This window comes from Micropterus dolomieu, linkage group LG15, assembly GCF_021292245.1.
Source record: "Micropterus dolomieu isolate WLL.071019.BEF.003 ecotype Adirondacks linkage group LG15, ASM2129224v1, whole genome shotgun sequence".
NCBI classification, from domain to species: Eukaryota; Metazoa; Chordata; class Actinopteri; order Centrarchiformes; family Centrarchidae; genus Micropterus; species Micropterus dolomieu.
In genome coordinates this window covers 16406828-16429414 of record NC_060164.1, presented here as the reverse complement: position 1 = coordinate 16429414, position 22587 = coordinate 16406828, and the positions used below count along the sequence as shown (strand labels likewise).

The 22587-nt window shown below is 38.5% G+C and overlaps 1 protein-coding gene across 4 annotated transcripts in view; it reads right to left on the bottom strand.

The window, feature by feature from the left end:
* The window catches only part of LOC123983872 (protocadherin-15-like), a 225915-nt gene that overhangs the window by 183085 nt on the left and 20243 nt on the right, over nt 1-22587 (bottom strand). For all 4 annotated transcript variants that reach the window (XR_006828318.1, XM_046070298.1, XM_046070299.1 and 1 more), the window contains exon 2: nt 18483-18538. The gene's annotated coding sequence lies outside the window, so the exon portion shown is untranslated. The remainder of the gene's footprint in view (nt 1-18482; nt 18539-22587) is intronic.

Here is a 22587-nt window from a genome sequence, read left to right as displayed (position 1 = left end):
ATGTCTTACTCTTAAGCAATAAATTAATCAACTTAACTGAAATAATTATGCAATGAAATAGAAACATGTAGTAAACAACGGTTTACTAGCGTACCAATTTTTAAGATGTTAATTGCACACGTCTGAGTATAACTTTCAGAAAGTTCAGCATTCACTGTTGTCTGTACTGCAGTGCACCATAGGGTTAAAGCACGGCTCAAGGGAATTTCTGTAGTGGTGACAGGCACCATAGATGTAATGCCAGCCACCCTCTAGTCAACAGCTCGCAGCTGGAACAGTCTGACTAAAGACACAATAAACAAATAAATAATGCAAATGCCCTAAATTCAACTTTCAAATTCAGTTTTTATTGCTTTGGCTCAGCGTGGAGTGAAACGCAAATCAAAACTTTCTTTTTCTTATTCAGTAAACTTCTCAATATAAAGTAAACTAATAATTGGTCAAAGGCTGAGACACATTTATTTATTTTCCAGATTCAGCTAACAGCTCATAGCATTTTCACTAAATGCCTGTCAAGGAAGGAGAAAACTGTAAACAGTTGTTGGATTAGCTATTTACAATATGTGACCTATAGTTAATAAAAAAAATTTAAACAAAAGCATGAAATCCCGCTTCACTGCTTGGCGTCTGTACAATACTGCTATTACCTGTAAGTTTATTAACAGTGACTTATTTTCCCAACAGACTGATTTAATTTTTTTCCTTTTTAAAGACAAAAGCCATATTTATGTGTCACTGTATTGTACCCTCAAGCTATTTCCTTTATTTAAGCTCACTCTCTGGAACTGCAAAGGTGAGATGAGGGATAGAACAAAGAACTGACAGCACAATGACACTTGTCCTGATGGACTGAATGTACTGAGATCATATTGCATGATAAATTTCAGTTTTAATTAGTTTTCTCATGTATAGTAAGTAGACTGACATGCCATACCTGTGACAAATCCATAACTGACAGTAATGAGTGCAGCTGTAGCATGGTCAAAAATGACAGAGTGATGTGAGGGCAGAGATGCAGACAATTTGAAACCAATGAAGGAGAACGAAAATATCCACCACTAAGAAATGTGTGATTATATTAAACTAGATGTCTATTCAAATTACATAGACCCTGGTGCGGAGATCAGATTATCTGTCAATCTCCTGTACCAACCCTTTTGTCTGACTCATTTCAATACTCACAGCCTGTTATACTGGTTCAGTACTAATGATTTCCATTTGCATTTATTTCATTTCACTACAGGTGGTAGAGATGAAATAGAGTTTACTACCTCTGATATCTGACACTGAGCTGCTGATCTGATAATGGCGTTCTTGCTGTGCAGTACCTGCCCTTCCCCACATGGAATCACAGAAGGGGAAAGTGGTAAATCATAATACATGCTTGCAACACACAGGATCTCCTCTGAATCCGAAAGAACATAACTGGAAATTGAGGAGGAAGGTGAAAAGGAAGAAAAAGAATTTCACAACTGCTCCTGTTTCCTCTTCCTCTCACTATGCACTTGGGCCCAAATCATTTCAGGCATCACTACCCACGAGTCTCTTATCAAATAATACTGAAATGGTTACCCTGAGGTGTCCATTGTGCAAATGAATAAAGTCATATTTTCTGAATGATAAGTAGGTTATGATAGTAATGCACTGTGGGGAAATATTCTTTATCCTATGATGAATTCATACTTTTAAAATTCATCCTGTTTCTTCACTCTGTGAAACCTGAGAGCAAAATTTTTAAATTGAAAAGCACATGAAATACCAAATCAAAACCTGCTCTACAGTGCTAACTTGTAAAATTACTTCATTGACCTTATTTTCTTGCCTGCTTTTTGGTGAAATTTTGGAGTTTCACAGTGTTTAACATAATCACACAATATCAAGCCAAACTTTCTCTAAGCTGCTCTAAGAAATATTTTTTATTTTTATATATTTATATAGAGATCACTCATACTGACTCAGATAATTCACACTACTTTGCAGTTCCTCTCAGTTCTACAGAGCTTTATTGCGTCTTTTAGCACATTGTTTTGCTTTTTCTGGCAGTATTGGTTCACTCTCAGTACTCTCATCAGTGTTACTTCTAGAGGTGTTTCATCTGGAATGTAGATACCACCTTTGCCATAACAACTTTAAAAAGTGATAATATGTTAATGTCGTGGATACAAGTAGCAATGCAGCCCTCCAAGTGCCAAAACAAAAATATCAATTAATGCTGGTTTAAACAAAATACCTGACGTAAACCTTTCTCTAAAAACACACACCACCAAGAAAACATGATTGAGTCGTACTGTTTGAATCAAACACTATTTAAAGAATAAGGCAATATATAACGGGAATATATTTTTCTTACTGCCAATAGAGCGATCCTAAAAAGACCAAAAACAACAATAATTTGCCTGTGTATCCAAATCCTGATATACTGTAGCTTATTTCTGTGTGCCATCGATCTATATCGATGTCCAAAACTATTAAAAACTCAAGTGTTGCACATCATTGCACTGGCTGACATGTTCCTTCATTACATCAACATGGGCACTGTTTATTTTGACTCAGTCCCATGTATGTAATATTATATGGATGGATATAACCCCAACAAATGCACTACTTACTTACTTACATGGCCTTTTTAAAACATTCCAGTATATATGTGGGACATATTTTAAAGAGTTATATCTTCAGTTGGAACCTTTAACCAGCAGTGGCTTATGTTACACATTTTTTAAGCCTAAAATATGGCCATGATACTCCCAAGATTGTTTTCTACCTGCATTGCTCAAGAGCTACAAAACCAACACCAGAATGCATTTTGTGTGAAGCGCTGATGCAGCAGACAAGATTAGATCATTAGTCTGTCATGGGAGTGTTGCAGTCCTTGTTAATTACCGTTCTATCACATACACACGCACTATCACATGTGCCTAGTGTGAGCGCATGTAATAAAGAGGTGAAGACTAAATGAATGCAAATTGCTCACCCAACACAATCCGAGCATAAGGTGCCTTGAGCTGTGTAAGTATGGACTGCTGAGAATTTTATTTCAATATTGAAAGATAACGCTGAGGTGGAATAATGGAAAACCATCCAGTTGTCTAAAAAAAAAAAAAAAAAGCTCAACGTGAAATCTTTGCTACATCAAGTGGAGGCTGACCACCCAGTGGAATGATACGTCTCATTTTGACTTCCACCTGTATGAGCCAAACCCTGAAGGCTTTCCTTTCCATTCTTTCGTATGAACAAGACACTCCATTACGTCTAAGGATAATTCACCACTGCCTAATTTATCCCCTCTGGTTCACTTCAGTTACCAGAGTATTTTATAACCTCTTCAGTTCACCCTATTAATACTTAAAGAGAAGACCGCCTTGAGCTTCCTGTCTTCCATCATGACAATAAAAATGCTATATATCTTTTACCAGTCCTGAAGCTCATAGCAGAGGTAAAGACCTCACATCAGTCAAACAGCTACCACCTAATCTGAAGTGCAGAAGTACCTTAATATGCAATTCCTCTACTGGCCACTAAACATTGGCTCCACTCCATTACCAATTTCTTGGCTCCAAGAAAGTTCAGGTCCTTAATTCTAATTTCACACTGTCTTCTTCGTGTCTTGGTGGGAACTTGGAAAATGCTATACACAAATTTCCCACTTCCAAGTTTAAATCCCTCCATTCACAAACCTAACAGATGTCACGGATACTACTTCCATTTTTAGACAGTCTATGGTATCTATAACGTATTGTAACAGGGAGGTTAAGCTAACATGGATAAAGTTCTCTATCATGGTTTTAGAGTTGCAACACATAGTCCATCAACAGTAAGTTTATCAGCAACTGTTTTGATTATTGATTGATCATTGCAAATCATTAAAAAATTGCCAAACATCCCTTAGTCCCTGCTTCTGAATTGTAAGAATTTGCTGTTTTTCCTTTTCTCTTTTTAAATCATAAATATCTGCGTGTTTTTTACTCCTGGCCATAAACAACAAGCAATTTGAAGATGTCACATTGGGCTTCGGGACTTCGTGATCTGCAGTTTTCACAAGAAAAAGTATTTTGGCACAATAACTGAAACTGAAAATAGTTGCGGTCCTACATGGTGTGCTGTATGTCTTTTTACATCACAATAATTATATATTTCAAGATAAAGTAATGTTTTTGGTAATTCAAGTGAGAATCTAATAATAATGAGCTGAGAATGTCTTTTTGTGATGCACAATCCTGTTAAGTTAATATATTAAACAATATGTCGTAAATATATCACAAAGACTGTCAGATATTTTCACAATATACCACATATACTATAATTGATTGTGATTACATTCTACTCTGTGGTTGGTTGAGCATCCAGAACAGTATCTAGGGTCATGGATCATTGTATCAGGCATGCAAGTGCATTTTCCCTCTTGGGCAGGCACATCATTTCTGAACCTCTGCGACCTCCTCAGATGTTGAAATTCAGAATTTGTCACATCATTATTTTAATAAAAATACTTTTGACAGTTACGTGCTAAATACCAAGGTGTAGCCTACAGAGAAAAAATGACAGGTATGCACACACACACTAGGTGAACATATGGTACAGAGGCTATTTGAAGTTGATTGTTTAACATGTAGTGGCAGATGTCTAATTATGCACTATCTGCGTAGCATTGTCTGTTAATTAAGAAGGCTGTGAAGCATCTAAACTACCTCATCTAAACTATCTGTTAATTTGATAATTTATACAATGTTTGTTTTAACCTGTTTTTGTCTTTTTTGTTCTTTCTTTTCTTGTTTTTATGGTGCAAGGGTGGCTCCGTGGGAGCACCCTAAATTTCGTTGTACCTTCACAGTGCAATGACAATAAAGACTATTCTATTCTATTCTATGTCGTAAATATATCACAAAACTGTCAGACATTTTCACACTATACCACATATATAAGTCTATATAGGTATAAGAAGTACTAACATCACATCTAACATGAATTAGGCTTTAACACCAAATGTCTTCAAAATGATGTAAAGTTTGACAAACAATGGGCCATAATTTATTATTCATAGCCTATTCAGGTTGTCTGAACTGCAACAGTCTTGATAACCATTGGGCAGATTTTTCTTTAAGCATCGAACATGAGGTCTCAAGATAAACAGCCATGTAGAGATTGCTTAAGACAGGATTACACGATGTTGTTGGCATGTTAAAATTTTGCTGATCAAATGTTAACTGTGCGACCTTAAACCAAAAATGATGCAGAATGGTGATGGATTTCAAAGCTGTACCTCTGGGTTTTTGGTTTAAAGTTGAATTTAATATGGCTCATTAGAGCAGAAGCTACTAATTTTACCAAAATTAAACAACAACAAACAATCAATTGGCTTATCATTATCGCTATTTTTAGCATGGGAAACAAATGATTTATCTCACCTTTGGGTTCCCAAACAGAAGAGAACCACTTACAGGACTCCATAATGCTGTTCGGTTTAGTTGGTGGTGCTGCCTATAACCTCCACCAGCAGACAAGTGCTTACGCGTTTAGAGTGAATACAGTCTGCAGTCATTTGGGCTTTTAAAACGGAAATTAAAATCTCAACAAACAAAAAAGTAGCCCATACGTCCTGACCAAATCAACCGCGTTACGTTTCTTTTAACGTACTCTTGTGACCCCTTGAATAGACTGCCTGAGTGAAAGAGGATTTGAAGGGGCATGCACCTCCTGCAGCGCGACACTGCTCACACTCGCGGGGGAAAGTTAGTGCATGCCAATCCTGTTGTTGATCAAGTGCTCTTATTGATATGCATATGAGGCGAGATATAAAAGTCAACTAATAGGAAATGCAGCTGTCGACGCTCAGCCGGTGAATTGACACTCATGCGCTCACTGAAAAAATGACTATTTCGCTAATCGCTTTCTAACTCGAATAGCTCATTGAAATATTATTTAATAGCCGCAGTCAGCGATAGCCTCTGCGTGGTCTGTCAAACCAATAACTGCATTTTACAGTTGACCGCAGGATATCATCCTTAGATAATCCAAAGTGAACGCTGATGCGCTGTCAGTGTTTGAAAACTTCACCCTCCAGAGATTAGCGGCACAGATCAGGGGCACAGTTGAGGTGAAAACTGCGCCTTGCCAATGGATTACTCATTTCACGGCTGGGAATCGACATGATACGGTGGAAATAGTGCCAATGCAAGAGTCCCAAAAGAGCTCATATTCCGTGTTCAAAAAGACAATTACGCAGTGGGAACATTAATTGTGCTGTGTGTGCGGATCGTAACGCCCGTGTGGTAGTTAATGAGGATAAAACATAAGGACACTAGCCCAGTGAACAAAAGAAAACGTCTTACCATGTTTGGCTCCAGAAGTTCTTAACAAAAATCCCTTTCGGACAGGCAAAATGAGCCACAAATACCGGCTGGCAGGGAAGCTACAGCCTCCTCACACGGGCACATCGGCACTCTGCTGCCCCAGTGACTATAGCCCGACTAAGCAAGAGACAGCGGCTTCACCGGAGGGCTGTATCCTGTGTCTAATGCAAGCAAACTGCACGGAGCAGCCCTGTTCAAGTCTCTCTCTCTCTCTGGGCGTGACGCCTGTAGCAGGTAGGCTAATCTTATTACACCGGTCAGTAAAGGTGAGCCCGGCTAAAGCTCCGTTGCCCCTCCTCCCACCCATTTGCCAGATATGCACCTGACCAACTCCGGTATATTACCACCTGAGACAGACAGATTATATTTAACAGGATATGTAAACAAGAAAGTCACCAAACTCATTCATGAAGGTCAAACTAATCCATAACTTATTACAGTGTCACAGCATAGTTTCTGACAGTCAACAAATTTACTGTCCATTGTCAGTTATTTCCGAGTTAAATCTGGTCTGTCTGCACCAATCGAAGTGGAGCTGTGAACTAATACCACTGGAAGCAGTTAGCTATGATTCACCTGCCACTTTGCAACAATCACTGGCCTTTTCTTCCCTCCAGTTTAACCAACAACAAAAAGCCTCCCATCAATACACTCTAATTAGATGCCATGCTGAATAAGTCCTGACTAAAGGTTGCAGGGAATATTCAATAAAACAACTTCAGACACAGCTGGGGGTCTTGTTCACAAAAGAAATGTCAACAGCGGTAACATTTCAGACAACTGTTCTGATAATATAAAATTACCTTTCTCAAACAGCAGATGTAATTTGATCAGATATAAACAACTTGCCAGCATGTATTAAGACTATGGAGGGAAGAACAGCTTGGACTATTTGGAATGGTATAGATCTTTTTATGGGATTTTCCCATAGGCCGTGACAGTTTGCAAAGGGTATGAATAATTTTGGACATGCCACTTTTTGTTCAAATGTAAATTTTTTTCCACAATGATGCCTCTTGTACATCGTCTTATTATCTTCTGGGAGACGCCTGTGTCATTTCTAATCAAGAAACAACTTGCTGGTTGAATAAAAGTAACTTTAAGTCAGAATTTGCCGGGCGGACATATATATATATATATATATATACACACACACACACACATATTTTATACACACACACACACACACACACACACATATTATACACACACACACACACACACACTATATATATATATATATACACACACATATATATATATACATATATACATATACACACATATATATGTGTGTATATATATATGTGTGTATATATATATGTGTGTGTATATATATATATATATATATATATACACACACACACACACACACACACACATATATATACACATATATACATATACACACATATATATGTATGTATATATATGTGTGTATATATATATGTGTGTGTGTATATATATATATATACATACACACACACACACACACACATATATATATATATATATCACATCCAGCCACACCAACAGAAATTAAACTGACATGTGAATCAAAATCAGCATATAGTTGTCTTGAAGAGTGCTGAAGGATTGTAGGTTTAAATGTCACACTGCATAAATATGATCCTATAAATCATTGATTCCCAACCAGGAGTACTTGTACCCCAGGGTGTAAATCTGCAGTGACCAAGGGAAATGTTGACAGATTGTGGTAGTGCTATTTAACTCATTAAAAAAATTAACAATATACTGGATTTCAAGTGCAGTTTTCGATCAACAGCAGCACTTTAGAGTTCTGGTAAAGCTGCAAAATGTTACCAAAAAGATGCAAAACATAACAAAAATTCATGACACAAGGTGGCGGGGCTGGTAGATACAAGGGGGCCTTTTAGATGTCTGTGCACAGTGGCTCATTGTCTCATAATCTATATATGACTGCAACACGTCTTAGTCAAGTCCACAGGCAATCCATCTAATACTTGTTGAGATACTTCAGTCTGGAACAAAGTGGTGGATCGACAGACAGACTGACACTACCATCCCTGCAGAGTGTGGGTGAAGAAGAAAAAGAAGAGACTAAACCTAAAACCATGACAATTTCAGTATCACTTCTTGTGAGAAAAAGTACTGCAACAATATCCACTTTCATATTATTAACAGTGGTAAACAACTCATTAAAACATAATGAGTAGAAACGGTATCTGAGGACTGTATACCTCAGACAAAAAGGTTAGGAACCACAGCTTTAAATACTACTGACATGTATAATTCAGAGTGAAATGGATGTTCACTCTTGACCTTTGGGAGCAATAAGAATCTAAATACAAAAAGGTCGGCTTACTAGCATTTGAAGTTTTAAACTACATCTTACAGTCTATTGAATGAGTGCTCAGATTCGCTTCACCATTTATAATTCAAGACCATAGGCTCATTAGAGAGCATATCATGTCAGTATGTGTTTGAGAAGACTGGCAGAGGTAGCATTCTCAGTCATCCAGGTCATAGGTCAGAAGATTTTCAACAAACACCACCAAGCGGTCTCCATCACCTTGATAACCCCACAGGGGTCAATCAGGTGAAATACTTGGGACTCCCTGTCAGTCAGTTAGAACTGAACAAGCCTCTTGGATGAGAGGTAAAACATCTTAAGTATCTTCAACCAAGTCCAGTTGCCCTTGATATTAACCCACCTTGGATAATGTAGCTGTATTTTGTTAATCATTACTGTTGGTTGATTTATAATATCAAAGACATTTGGATGCAAGACAAGATAATTGCATATTTAGTCTTTCAGTCATTCACAGAAATACCAAATAAAAATTTGTTTAAAAATAGCCATGCATAGTCCCTGGATGAGCATGAAGAGCTAATCCAGGTTAAATCATTGCTACCTCCACTTGGCCTAACTTGTTTTTGGTATGAGGAAGGCTTTAAGAAGAAGCTCTCTAATAATCAGCCCCTGCCATAGTATTAATGCTCCCTCTCATCTCGTCTCTGTTGCTGCACAGGAACTAGGGGCCAGGGTTCAGGCAGGAGTGAAGACTCTCCACAGAGAAGGGTGATTAAGGGATATGCTGCTCTTGGGAAATGGTCTCATCTCAGAGTCCCAATGAAGTCTTCTCAATGAGAATTAACCACACATCATACATATCTAGGTTTGTGTGACTGTGTATGTATGTAGTTTGTCTCTCTTAAAGCCCTATGTATGAATGTAGTCTGTGCTAGTGTGTCAGTTTATCAGTAAAAATTAGAAAAGATTAAGAAGAGAAAAACATTAACTGTAGGCCCTTGTCTAATAAGGACATTAATAACTAAGAAATAAAGAAAAAGATATTAACAGGCCTTCCCCTCTTCAATATTTCATTATTCATAATATCATTCTTCAAATATCTGCAGAGTGTGTGCCCATCATAATAATGTTTATATAAAAAGGAGCATGGAAAGAGGAGTATGGAAACTAGTATTATTTTTATATTAAAAAGGAAATGTTTCAGCATGAGATGTTTACGTGATACATAATTCAACAAAAAAATTCCTAGCCCCTTTAAAACTAATTGAGCAGGCACAAAATTCATTTAACTAGGAGCAATTAACTTGACTTTGAGGTATCATCTATTCTTCTGAGAATGCTCAAAGTTGTATCAATGTTTGTGCCTTTTTTTCCTGTACAACCAGGGAAGCCTGAGGGTCCCTTTATGAAAGATGCACACTGCTTATTTGTATTCCGTTGAGGGTTCAGTCACTTAGCAGGAGAGTCTTCTTCAGGGAAAATAATTCCTATTAGTGATCTTGCATTAATACAGCACCTTCAGTCATTTCTTTAAAGCTGAAGAGGCTGATTTTGCCAAGCAGATGTAAAACCCCCTGCAGTGCCAGACAGCAATGGTTTAATTATTCTCAATGAATACCTTCTTGTCTCACATTTGGGAGCTGTGGAAAGCATTTCTTTATTCTCTTTTGAATGGAAGGTGCATTGTTTACCTATTGAATTTTGCCGACCCATTAAATTGGTTTTGGTGTCATTAAAATGTTTGACTATGACTTGTTTTCAAAGAGCGACTGGATGTTTTTACACTTGGATAGAAACTTGGGTAATTGGTTGCACAAAATGTGCAGCATTAATAAGCACTACCAAGTTATACCACCAATGTGAGATTCAAACAACCATACAGTCAGCATGGATCTTATTCAAGAATGAGTCAACTGGTAGTGTGTGCTTCTTTTTGAGCTCTTTCATTGGCACAATAAATCATTCGAAGCTTGTTTCTAGGAGAGCATGGTCATACTCGGATGAGCAGAAAATGACCACAATTCGCTGAATTAGATATTGCTTTGCGTCTTTAAGGTGACCTCTTAAAGTATAACGTCAACAAACCCATCAACACAGCAACAGTGACGCTATGAGTCTTGTGAGAACATAAAAAAAAACTAAAAAACATCAAGAGCAAGAAGATAATAGCACTACAAAAACACATGCTTCATCTAGAATATTGTTTTTCACTCGGGACAAATTGAACAATTCTTCTTGTTGAAGCGCCAGTTCCCTGGACTCTGTGCATGCACTCAGCTGTTCAGTCCTGAAAATCCTCTGCCTGTGAGCTCCCTGTAGGCGATCCCATGGGAGAGTGTACATGCGCATAGACGCTCGCAGATCTAAAGCTGCCAAACAGCTGAAAGGGTCCAATCTTAGCCATGCAATTGAACAGCACATCAGTTATTCTGTGATTTTAGAGGTTGATGTTGGGAACATAATAAGATTAACAAGAAAATGCCAACATTTTCTCCTCTCTTCTCTCAGTTTGTACCGTCTGTGCGGCGCCAAGTATCACAGGTTGAAAGATGAGAGGACAGCTTCCAGACGTGCTGATGGGTGACACCATGTGTGAAGAAAATCTAGGGTATGATGGGAATGCCTTGCTTTCTGAGCACAGCACGGTGCAATGACACATTCTCTCTCTTCCTCTCCCAGTAAATCTTTCTGGAGGCATGTGAACTGGACTTCATGATGCAGTCCCCCGAAGGAGCACCACCCCTGCGTTCACAGAAAATAGACAAACTATAGACATATATTTCTACAATTTTTGAGATTTAGGACTCAACTCTGCTCTGCACAAGGCCCACTCCCAAGACCAAAGAAACAATAAGAGCCCGAACCAGCATTCCGCACAACTGAATGGTAAGTGTGCGTGGTGAAGTATTGTGTAAAGCGTGAAGTATTTGGTGCTGTCCATGGTGCTGAAAGAAAGCCTGCTCTGTAGCACCAAAGCACAATGGTGAGTTTTCTTCTATGAGTCTTCATTAGCATGTTAATTGTCTCTTTAACAGTTTATTGTTATGAATTAGGCTGATTTATCTAAGAAGTAAGAAAAATATCCATGGAATGTACTTGACAAGTCAGTATTTGTACTTGTCACGCCATTTAAAAAGGATATTGGATAGTTAGTTCAGATGGTGGCATTGCCAAAATGTGGGTTTAAATAGGGTCCACGGTTGTGTGAGCCACCCTTTCAAGAAAACAAAGACACACACACACACACACACACACAGTTCTGCTAAGGGCGCTTGCTTCTGCCTAACTGCAGGCCTTATACCATAGCCACCACCCAACCAACTACAAAAATTTAAATTGGCTCTGTGCAAATGGAAATGCCGAAGGGAGTCCAATAAGTGTTAAGTGTTACATTCATAGTTTGGCAATCACAGCTTGTGTGATATTGAGAGGTCACAGCAACTGAGACAGCAGGCAAGCAAGAGAGAGAGGGGGCAGTGATACAGGGCGCACGAGTGCGTGTGTGTGTGCGTGAGCAAGAGATGGGTCAGTGAAAACATGTGAACAAGTGATAAGAGTACAAAATAAAGACATTTGGAGAACAGGTGAGCCTTACAAATACATTTACCATTCCCAGAGATAATAGGAGCACAAAAACATCAATACAAACAATTCTGTTTTATTGTTACCTGCCCATACTAATGAACACTCAGGTGTTTGAGAATGAGTTGAAGATGAAGCTGATACTGCTACTTGAAAACCAGTATCAATAATCTGAGGTTGCAGAGATACTTTAAGAGACTTGAGTGTAGAATTAAGTTATTCCACTGTCATTCTAACAAAATTTAAAAAAGAAGGGGTTGAGGCCAGAGCAACTCAGCTGACTCACCAGTTTAACACAGAATATCCATGGGCTTAAGTCTGCACAAAGGGTGGACTTAATAACTACTAGTTTGTTCAAAACACCATGCTGTGGTGTTTCCCCTGTGCGTTATTGATATGCTACACGACAACATGAATTTGAATCCGACAGCTAATCTGACAATGTCCTATTCAATTGAGTTGAAAGTTCATAATTATGCAAAATATATCTAACTGCTGCCAGATTTGAGCCACTCTGCTGGTATTTATAGTGCAGACCTGGAGTCAATTTATATTTTATTGCTGTCTGAGTTTTCTGCATGAGAAATAATCCTTAGTGTGAAAAGGCTTTTAGTGTGGTAAATCCTTGAGCGGTGCAACTATACAATATGGATAGTCATGAAAAGGTACATCAGGTCAATCATCACAAGCCAACAAAAACAACACAAGCAAAAGCACTTGTCCCATGCAACAGTTTGCTTAGCCTTGCATACCATCTGTACGTGTTGAGATTTTAAACCTTCAATAACAGATTTTGTCTTGACCACTTGCGTGCAGCAGACACAAGCTGTGAAAAACAACATTGACACATTTATTACCCTTTATGTTAATATGAACAAATTGTTAGAAAATATTAACACATCCAGCAGTTACAGAGCAGCAGTTGTATTTCTGGCCACCTGACAAATTAAAGCCTAATATTCCTCCTCAGGCAAATATGTGGCTCTTTAGCTGCTAAATGCTCCACCAGCTAGTCACTAACTGGACAGGTAGCATACAGTGGGATTATCAGAGCCTTTTTGCTGAAAACAGCTGCCTGTTGCGGCTAAAACTGTGAAGCTATGAGATTGGGGGATAATTCTCTGGGAGTGACACCTTTCACATTCAAGTAATCATGTGATCCGTTCTATCTAATCTAAAAGTATTGATTATAGCAGCTTTAAGGAATAATGTCTACTAGTAATAAATAAACTGGCTGCAACTGCAAATGAAAATCATTGCACGGTTATTCCTGTAATACATTTTGTACTACTTTCTTTCAGTTGCTCTTCAGTTATGTGACAGCAGATACTCATGAGACATGATGTCTTTGGGATGCTCACATGGGCATGGAAGCTAAAGGGGTTTGATAATTGGAACACATGGGGACCAGAGCACTAGCACCAGATCTGTTACTAGGAATCCCAGAGGCTATAGAAACCAACACTGAAGGCTGTAATGAAAATGTTCCCTCTCACAATCCCCCCCCCCCACCTTTTTTTCTCCTCTTCAGAGAACACCTTGGCAACCTTGGGGAGAGAGCTCTTTTGACAGCTACCACAGGTTATTACTTTCATGACCAGGGGCAACCTCTAGAGAGTCCATTAGCACCTAGAAGAGCAGTTGACTTCTTCAACTTGCTAGCAGAGACTTTCAACTTTAATCCTGGATGGAATCAAATCAAGTACTTATTATAAATTAAAACCTGACAGTTTGTGCAAACTAGGGTCAATTAAGTTCCAAAGTGAGTGCTTTGTGATGACACTGATTGGTGTCAGAAGTTGTCCACAGAGCCAGAATTGCATCTTTTATCACTCTGTGGAAATCAATACATACCCTAAACAACAGTGAAGATGCATTGTATTTTGTGCACAGGATATATAGAGAACAAAGGCCTCGCAACCCTTTACAAAAAAAACATTTTTTTGCCTTTCTGTGAAAAAACCTTAAAGTCATGATTGTAAAATGACCTTTTCATTGTGAAATAAAATATTTTGATGATTAAAATTCCAATTTTACAAGATACAGTTTCATGCTGTTCAAAGTGGACACATCTTTTTTATGTATTTATTTTTTACTTCATGTGAGTATAGTGCTTAATGGTAGCTACAGAAAACCTGAATTTCTCTTTTTCTCACTGTTACACAATTTTTTCTCCATCTCTACCCCTCTCCCTAATTCTGTGAGTACTGTTCTCCCTTTCTCTCTTTCTCGGATTGAACTTCCTTGTGTCTGGCACTACAGATAAGATGCAGGAGATAAAGGACGTAGATGCTATCGTGAGATAAGATTTAGATATGGCTATGGTGAAGAAGTAGCAGATACTGCGAGGAGGGAGGGGAGAACAAAAGCTAAAATCCCCCCCTTCACTGAAAAATGTCCTTGACCTGTGTTTTCAGTATGCAGACAGCTAAATCTGCATAACTGTTAGTGTTAATGAGACAATAAAAGATTGTCTAGTCAAACAGTCCCTGACAAATAAATAGAAAACTCAACTAAATGTGCTTATATTGTTCTCTTTCTAGACTTTAGTCAGGCCAGAAGCACACACACACACACACACACACACAAATAAAATAATTCTACAAGCACACCAAGTGGCAGTTCATTTCCATGCTAACCTCTTTCCTATTTCTGTTTCCTGGGCGTAAGCTTGTCTGTGTGTGTATGTACTGTACATACATGTGTATCATGAATAATATGTAATCTCAGACATTTACAAACACCTTTTACAAAAGCAGAGATTTTATTTGAAGATTTTCAACAATTCCATAGTTGCAACATCTAGAATTAGAGCCAGAAGCCTAATCATAGCATTGGGCCTTACAGCAAGGACTCCATTTTCTGCGTCTCCTGAATATGCCCTTTCACCACAGACACACCAGCTTATTGACGAGTAGACATGCAAACAGCATACTACATTTTCTTCTGCATGACTTGAAAATATATTTTCCTTTTATTTAAAAACACCTGGGAATGCAACTGGGTTGAATTATTTTGTGTGTGGGTATGATGGTTAACTACTGTAACAAACAAACCGAAAACCAAAAGTACTTGACTGCACATTCAGACCACAGCAAATGACAAACATCTACTGCCACTTTTGTGATGTTGTTCCATCTCCTCCTTTGTTGGTATACTGTAAACATGTCACTAACCAACCAGGTAACGTCAGCCTGAATTTGGCCTATATTAAGTCTCAAGAATAATAAAAAAACGATAATCCAATCTATCAGCCAATTTTGTTTTTACAAAAACACATAAGATTTCTCTGAGTAATTTTATGACAATGACAGTAAAATACAACTGTAAATTTTAAACAGTAAACTTGACAGAAAATGTAAATATTTTAAATCATAACTTCATTAAAATCACAATAAACTTGAACTGACAAAAATGTAAATATATATAAAATGCTTTCAATGAAAAATGTATTGCTGCAGTTTACCATTTTGCTATTTTGTTTTAGCACATGATCAACGGACATCAGAGCCAAATGAAACTGTAAACTTCTTTGTGTTCTATTTCATTTTCTTTGTGTGCATCTGATCAGCAATGGTCCTATAATATAGTTCTCCTACAATGGCGAGGCAGAGAGAGAATGGTGTATATTGTGGACTTGGTTGGTTGAAAAATGACTAACCTCGATCTTTCTAATGTCATTAACAAACATGGATTTCACTAGTTTAAAACTTATAAACTGAAAAAGAAATACTGCATGACAACTGCATTCTACATGCCACCACAACTTAAGAATGACTGAAACCTAAGATGTGTGCTGTGGTGCTTCACAGAGAAGGGTACAAGAAATATAGAATAAACTGAGTTCAAATATTCAAAGTACAGACATTTTCTGAATACACAAGAATGACTAGGTGATCTTCACTGCAAAAAAAACCCACCTGTATGTGTCTTGAACCGGTTAAATTTTCCCAATGAACTGTAGGTCAGTATAGTACAGGTTACAGGATTCCAAGGCACACACAACTCACACATACACACAAGGAAAAGGCAAAGTTGTCAGCACAGCCTCCCTGAATTGCTGTTTGTGTTCTGCCTACTAGAAACATCCAAATGAAATTGGAGATGAGTGAAACAACAGTCATAAACATGCCGCAGTTTTTAACATCCCATTAAGGGATGCGAGGCAGAGGAAACTGTGCACTGATTACTGTTTTGTCAGGGAGATGCATTCAGGGCTTGAGTGAGGAGCGAGATTATATCAGTGTTACAGTAAAGCTGTAGAGGAGCGCTGAATTGGATTGTCTCAAAGGCACGCTTTTCTCTCTCTCCTTTATTCTGTTAGAAATCCCATGAAGAGGCAGGAACTGTTTTGAAAGACAAGAATGACAAATGTGATTAACTGTGAGATGAAGAAGCCTGTGTCTGTGGGTTGGCTATGGCCCTGAAACAAATACCTCCATTGACACCTCTATAATATAGTGCAGGCATACAATAGTCCTTCGATTAAGACCATTGAGCTGAAGCCTCTAATGCAACATCAGCTGTGATTTCACTTACTTATACAATGTTGACTTCTATATTTCTCTGATCCTGAACCCCATCAAAGCACCATGTGAGCCTGATGTCTCTGCTCGACCATACATGCTATTAATGGAGTATAACCATCTGAACCCCATCAGTTCCTTCTCCACTCCCCTTTATGCTCCAACCACTTGATCGGCGTATATCCCTTATGCTGTGGTACATGCCCCACTTCCTGCTCTACTGCCTCTTTATTTCTCCCATCTCTCTTCTCCCTACTCCTTGTTCTCCAGTTCACGTACAAACTCTAAACTTGTCACTCAGTATGTGGATTGCAAATCTGTGCACATAGCTTTTCTCTGTGTGTGTGTCTGTGTGTACATAAGTTACTGGGCCCTGTTACCTTCAGAAGAGGTGGTCCAAAAGCTTAATTCAACACCAGACATTTATTATTTAAACAACAAATAATTGTCAGAAACAGAGAGAAAGAATGAGACCATTAAAATCAATAAGACACACACACACACACACACACACACACACACACACACACACAAATTCAAATGATCAACATATGAGTCCTAATTTGTATTTGCAAAATATCTGGCATCTATAAAAAGGTTTTTTATCCAGGAGAAAATTAGAAAACCTACATTAATTACAATACCACAAGAATTTTACACAACACACATATCAGCTAAACCTCTTCATCACCTGGTGTAAAAAGCCATTTTAATAATAATTCTATCAATAATGACATAAATCTCAGTTTGAGTGCGTCACCCTCTGGCACAGACATGTAGATTTGAGCTTTCCTGAGCTGCTGGTACAAAGTTCCGCACAGGCAGCAGTTCCTGCTGAATGAACTGCTTTGTCTTCTAAATGCCTCCCTTGCCAATCAGGATACAGATATTGACTATCAAGATGTGCTGCTGGTTTTGCCCTTTGACCAAACAAAAAGCAAAGTGCAAAGACAAAATCTTCATGGTGAACAGAGATTCTGTTGAGACAATAATGATTAATCATAGGTCTGGGGCTTGCCAATTGAAAGTGTCTTAGAAACCCCTAAATAGCTAAATCTGTTTCCTTAAGAGTCCTTAATAATGTGGCTAAACACATAGGTACAGCTCCATTTACCAATATTTTTTGTAACTGACTGAAAAAATTCCCTGTAATGTGAAACAGTTGCTAGTACTGTGAATCCCACTGGAAATTAACGCCACAAACTGAACCTCTATAGAGCTCTAAGGCACTTTCAGCTAATTTGTGGTGCCAAGCTGTCTGGTTGAGTCACAAAGTCTGCGAGTTTGCTTTGGAGTCTACTTTCTGTCCTAGCTCTAAATGTTAAGGGTAGACCTTGGTAATCCCTTGGTAACGCTCACTATCTAGGGAATGGTCAACACTGATGGGGGGGGGACCCGTTAAATATTTACTAAGCAGTTTTGTGATGGCCAGAGATTTGCTTGAGACAGAGAGCATCAGCAAATGTCAGGGTGAATCATCTTAGGGACATCAATAAAACATAGTAAAGCAATCCCATAAAAACCTCTACAGTCCAGCCTGTCAGATTCAGTACATCTCTGGGATGTCCCACTCTAGTTCACCAGGGCAAAATTACAGTGTAACTGACTGGCTGAGTAGAACACAGAAAGGACCCTAATGCACACTTGCATGCACACGACAGAAACACACAGACTTTATCTTTTACGGGTTACAAACTACCAAAAGAGAAATATCTGAGAAAGACATACCTGATTTGAGTTCCTGTGATCACACCACATCTTCTTTTAGTCAAATTCACACATGCCTATAAAGCAAAAAGAAGGAAGGTGTTAAATCCACAATGCACAGTATACCATGTCCCAACTACAGTATAGCACAATCTTCCACTAATTTATTTGTGATTAAGAGTGCAATTATTTATCTCATTCTCAGAGAGTATCTCTTTATTCTCACATTTCCTGTCAGTTTCCATTATATGTTCAGTAATGCATTCAGGTTGCCCTACAAACGCCGGAGTTTGTCTTGTGCAAAGATGCACAGCAGCCTTGTACCGTGTGATGTTATGTATTGTGATGGATTACCAGCCTGGTTAATTTGTCTTTTATTCAAATCTGGAAGCTGGAACCCTTTTAGACAAAGTACACTGGAAACTGTTGTGAACTGTTGAAACTGAAGGTGCAAAACTTCTGGCGTTTATCAGTATTTTTAGAGTGCATAAAGGTCTCTGTTGTTTATGCTGTTTAGGTTAACTTTAATTAATTGTCTCCAAGACTGTTTTGTCTTTGGATACAATAAACTCCATCTAGATCTCGACCTTGATCTGTGAGTAAAAGTACAAGAAAATGTTTTTTATATGCCAGTTGTCAACATGCTGCTATTTAGACTCTTGAGCAGAGTCATTGCATGATTCACAGTTAAATAAAATAGTTTAATATAAATTCTTATTTTTCTTATACTGGCCCTGACGCTCAAAAAATGTATCCACTGTTTTACAGTCGCTTTGTTTTTTCACAATTTAAGTTTATACTAAAAAGTCTTTTGGGACCAGTGTGCATCACATGGGAGACGTTGGCACCAGACGTTGGAATTCCACAGTTTGGCCACTATGTCAAATTGGATTAATGGCCAGAGTATATTTTCTGGTGTTCCCTCTGATGTCCTCCTGCTGCTCTGCCTCAACCTCATCTGTCATTTAAGCAGTTTCCGGATGGACAGATATCTTTAACTGCTGCTAGCTTAGAGCTCCCAGTTCGGGCAGAGTCAGCTAAGCTAATAGCTGCTAGCTAACGGTAGGGCTAACAGAGCTAGGTAGCCAACAGCTACAGTTAGCAGTAGGTAGCGGTAACATTAGCAACAAGTAAAGCAATCTGTCCATCAAGAAACTAATTTTCTTTGTGTTTAGCACTAATAGCAAATGTTAGCATGCTAACATGCCAAGCGTTAGGATTTAGTTTAAAACACACGAGCATAGGAACACATTGTCGCTAGCATGTCTATGACTCTAGTATGTTATATTTTCTTTCTCAACAAGTCATTAAGAAGACTGCCTTCAGTCTAAAGAGTTTGTATTTGCATTGTTTTTTCCCATAACAAATCAAATTTTATGAATGTTTGCGTGTCTGAGCATGATGACAAAGGACTAATATACAATCTTAGATCAGTTCTAGACTAAACATTTTCTTGACAATATCTGTGCTGAACAGAGAAGAAACCGATATCAACTTTCTCATCTCAGACAGTGAATAGGCAAGCAATCATATATTCTATTATTAACAGGAGAAACTTGGTGAAATCTAAATGTCTCTCATACTTCACGAGGTTGACAACATCACTTGTGTCTTGTGTAATGTCAAGACACGTATGTTGACAAACATGTTATCTAATCAATTCTCAAATTAATGCATTTATGCAATCATCAATGACCTGTACTGTCACACCAGTCTCTCAAACCCTCTACACATGATTTTCAGTACATGCTCGGCAATTATCAAATTGTGTTTGTAATGGAGTGAAATGACGTGCAGAGAGCTAGAGACTTTCTAGCAGTGTGGAGAGACCTCAAGACTTTTTCCATCTCAGAGTAATCAAACAAATTAAACAGCCATTAGATGAAAGTTCAGCACACCACTGAGAATGAAGCAATCTTCTACCCACATGCTTCACAAAGTGCTGAAAACACCATTGCAGGTATTTATAGACATAGGAAAAGCATATGTGATACATGTGCTATTCCCACACATATTAATTAAATAAAATTCTTAGTTCATGAAAATAAATATGAAATGTCAAGTTGTCATCATGAATCCTTATGGAGTCAGTCTTGTCAATATGAAAAGCAGAAAGGGATTTGTCTGTATTAAGCGTAGTTGATGGAGGGTGAATTATATAGGTAGATCATCTATGAGACAGACTTACTCAAGAACAGCTTAAAAGGACCATGTAAAAACATCATGCAGTGTTGGCATTAGCATGTAACAATATGAAAGAAAGAGACAGACATAGATAGAAAAGGAAATTGGAAAGGAGAGAGAGGCCGTATCAGATTTCAAAGGGAGGTGCATACAGCATAATGTGAGTAACTGTGAGATACAGCTCGAAGGAAACGTGGGAGTGGATAAACACATGTCTCAGATGCTTTAGCAGACGATAGTGTATGCCCCAGTCACGGATTGCTTCCCAAAGCACTCATTTTGCTTCATTTCCCGTTCCATCCTTTAGTAATGAATAGCATTCATCACGGCATGGATGTGTCTGTGGCTGCATGCAAGGAAAAAAGACAGGAAAGGAAAGACAAAGACAATGGTAAAGATGAGTGATTGTCTTTCTCCTCTATGCTGACATGCTGCACTAGTGAAATGCTTTAACTAGAGTCTTGACATGCAAATGCGTCTCCATAATTACACCTTGAAAGTCTCATACACATCCTGTCAAGAAATGGACAGTTATCCAGGTTCAACAGTCACAGCAACAGACACAGACAGGCACGAGAAATGAGTCATAACGTTCATCAGCCATGCTGTGCAGATGTAATCTGTTGACGGCTTGCAGGATCAAGGCCTCTGTGCAGCCATTGTTGTTGTCACTGCATGCCGACCATACTTCTGATGCTGCCTCCTTTCCTCCCATCCTCCTGTGGTCCTGAGGACAAGATTCAGCTGTGCTGCACTGTGCCATGCAGTTTCAGCCTGGATTTCCCAATGAGCTTAACAGTGTAGCTCTCTCATTGTTTAGCACTTCAAAGGAAACAAGAGAAAAGCGAGGGGAGCAAGAGAGAGAGGGAGAGATGAGGAAATGATAGACACAGGGTAAGACAGGGAGCATGAAAAAGGAAAGTTAGAGGGGAAGCAGCAAAGGAACAGAGCAGGGCAGTGGGAGGGAAAATATAAGGAGATGTAAGAAGTGAAGAGATGGACAGAGTTTGAATGAGAGTAGTTGCTTTCACAGCAGCTAAACTGCCAAGTGCAACATACAGTATTAAATTTAAGCCAAAAGTCAAATTAAAACAATTGCTCAGGATCCATAAGTCCTATAATATATTTAACACTTTGCCAAATAACAAGGGCATGGACATCCGATTTGTTTTTGTTTTTTGGCAATCTTGCACATAAACGGGCAATATCTGAAGTGCACAGAATTTCTGTTGGGGCCATATACTGCTTTTCTCTGCCTTCAAAAGGGCTTCTCCCTGTGGCAGTGGTATATCCACCACCGCAACCGCCTTTCACATTAACAATCTTATCCAAGGGCCAACAAGTCCTCATACCTAAATCACAACATTGGTGGAGTGTCAGTGCATTCAAAAAACACATATGCAGGTTTTGTAAAGTAACAAAAAGCTGGGGTAGGCAATTCATTTCAGAAGCATTCTTTGTTAATTTGGTGAATTTATCTTTACATCCCAACGGCAATCAATAAATCAAATGCTTGCACACAAAAATGAAAAATATCTGGTATCTGGCTGTCGCAGGACTGTAATAAGTATGGCCAATCATTTCATTTGGTCCGAATGAAATTATTGGCTGGCCTACCTGAGCGCACTCTGCCTATGTACTCATAGCACATGAAAATATGTTTTGGGGGAGTGGCTTTGGAGTAAGGCCTGAAGGTAGGGGGGTTTGGGATTTTTTTCCATTGGATACTGCTCTCTCTCTTCCAAGTTGCCTATCCTAGCTTTAAGCTAAGGTTCGTTTTTGGCATCTACATGGTTAAGGTTAGGGTTAGAGTGAATATGGCCAATAAACCACTCATATCTGTCAATTCAATTTTAAACTGTAGCCTGGAGACAGCTAACTTAGCTTAGCATAAATCATGAAAGTTGGGGGAAATCTCAGTCTCAAAGTGATGACAAAACTA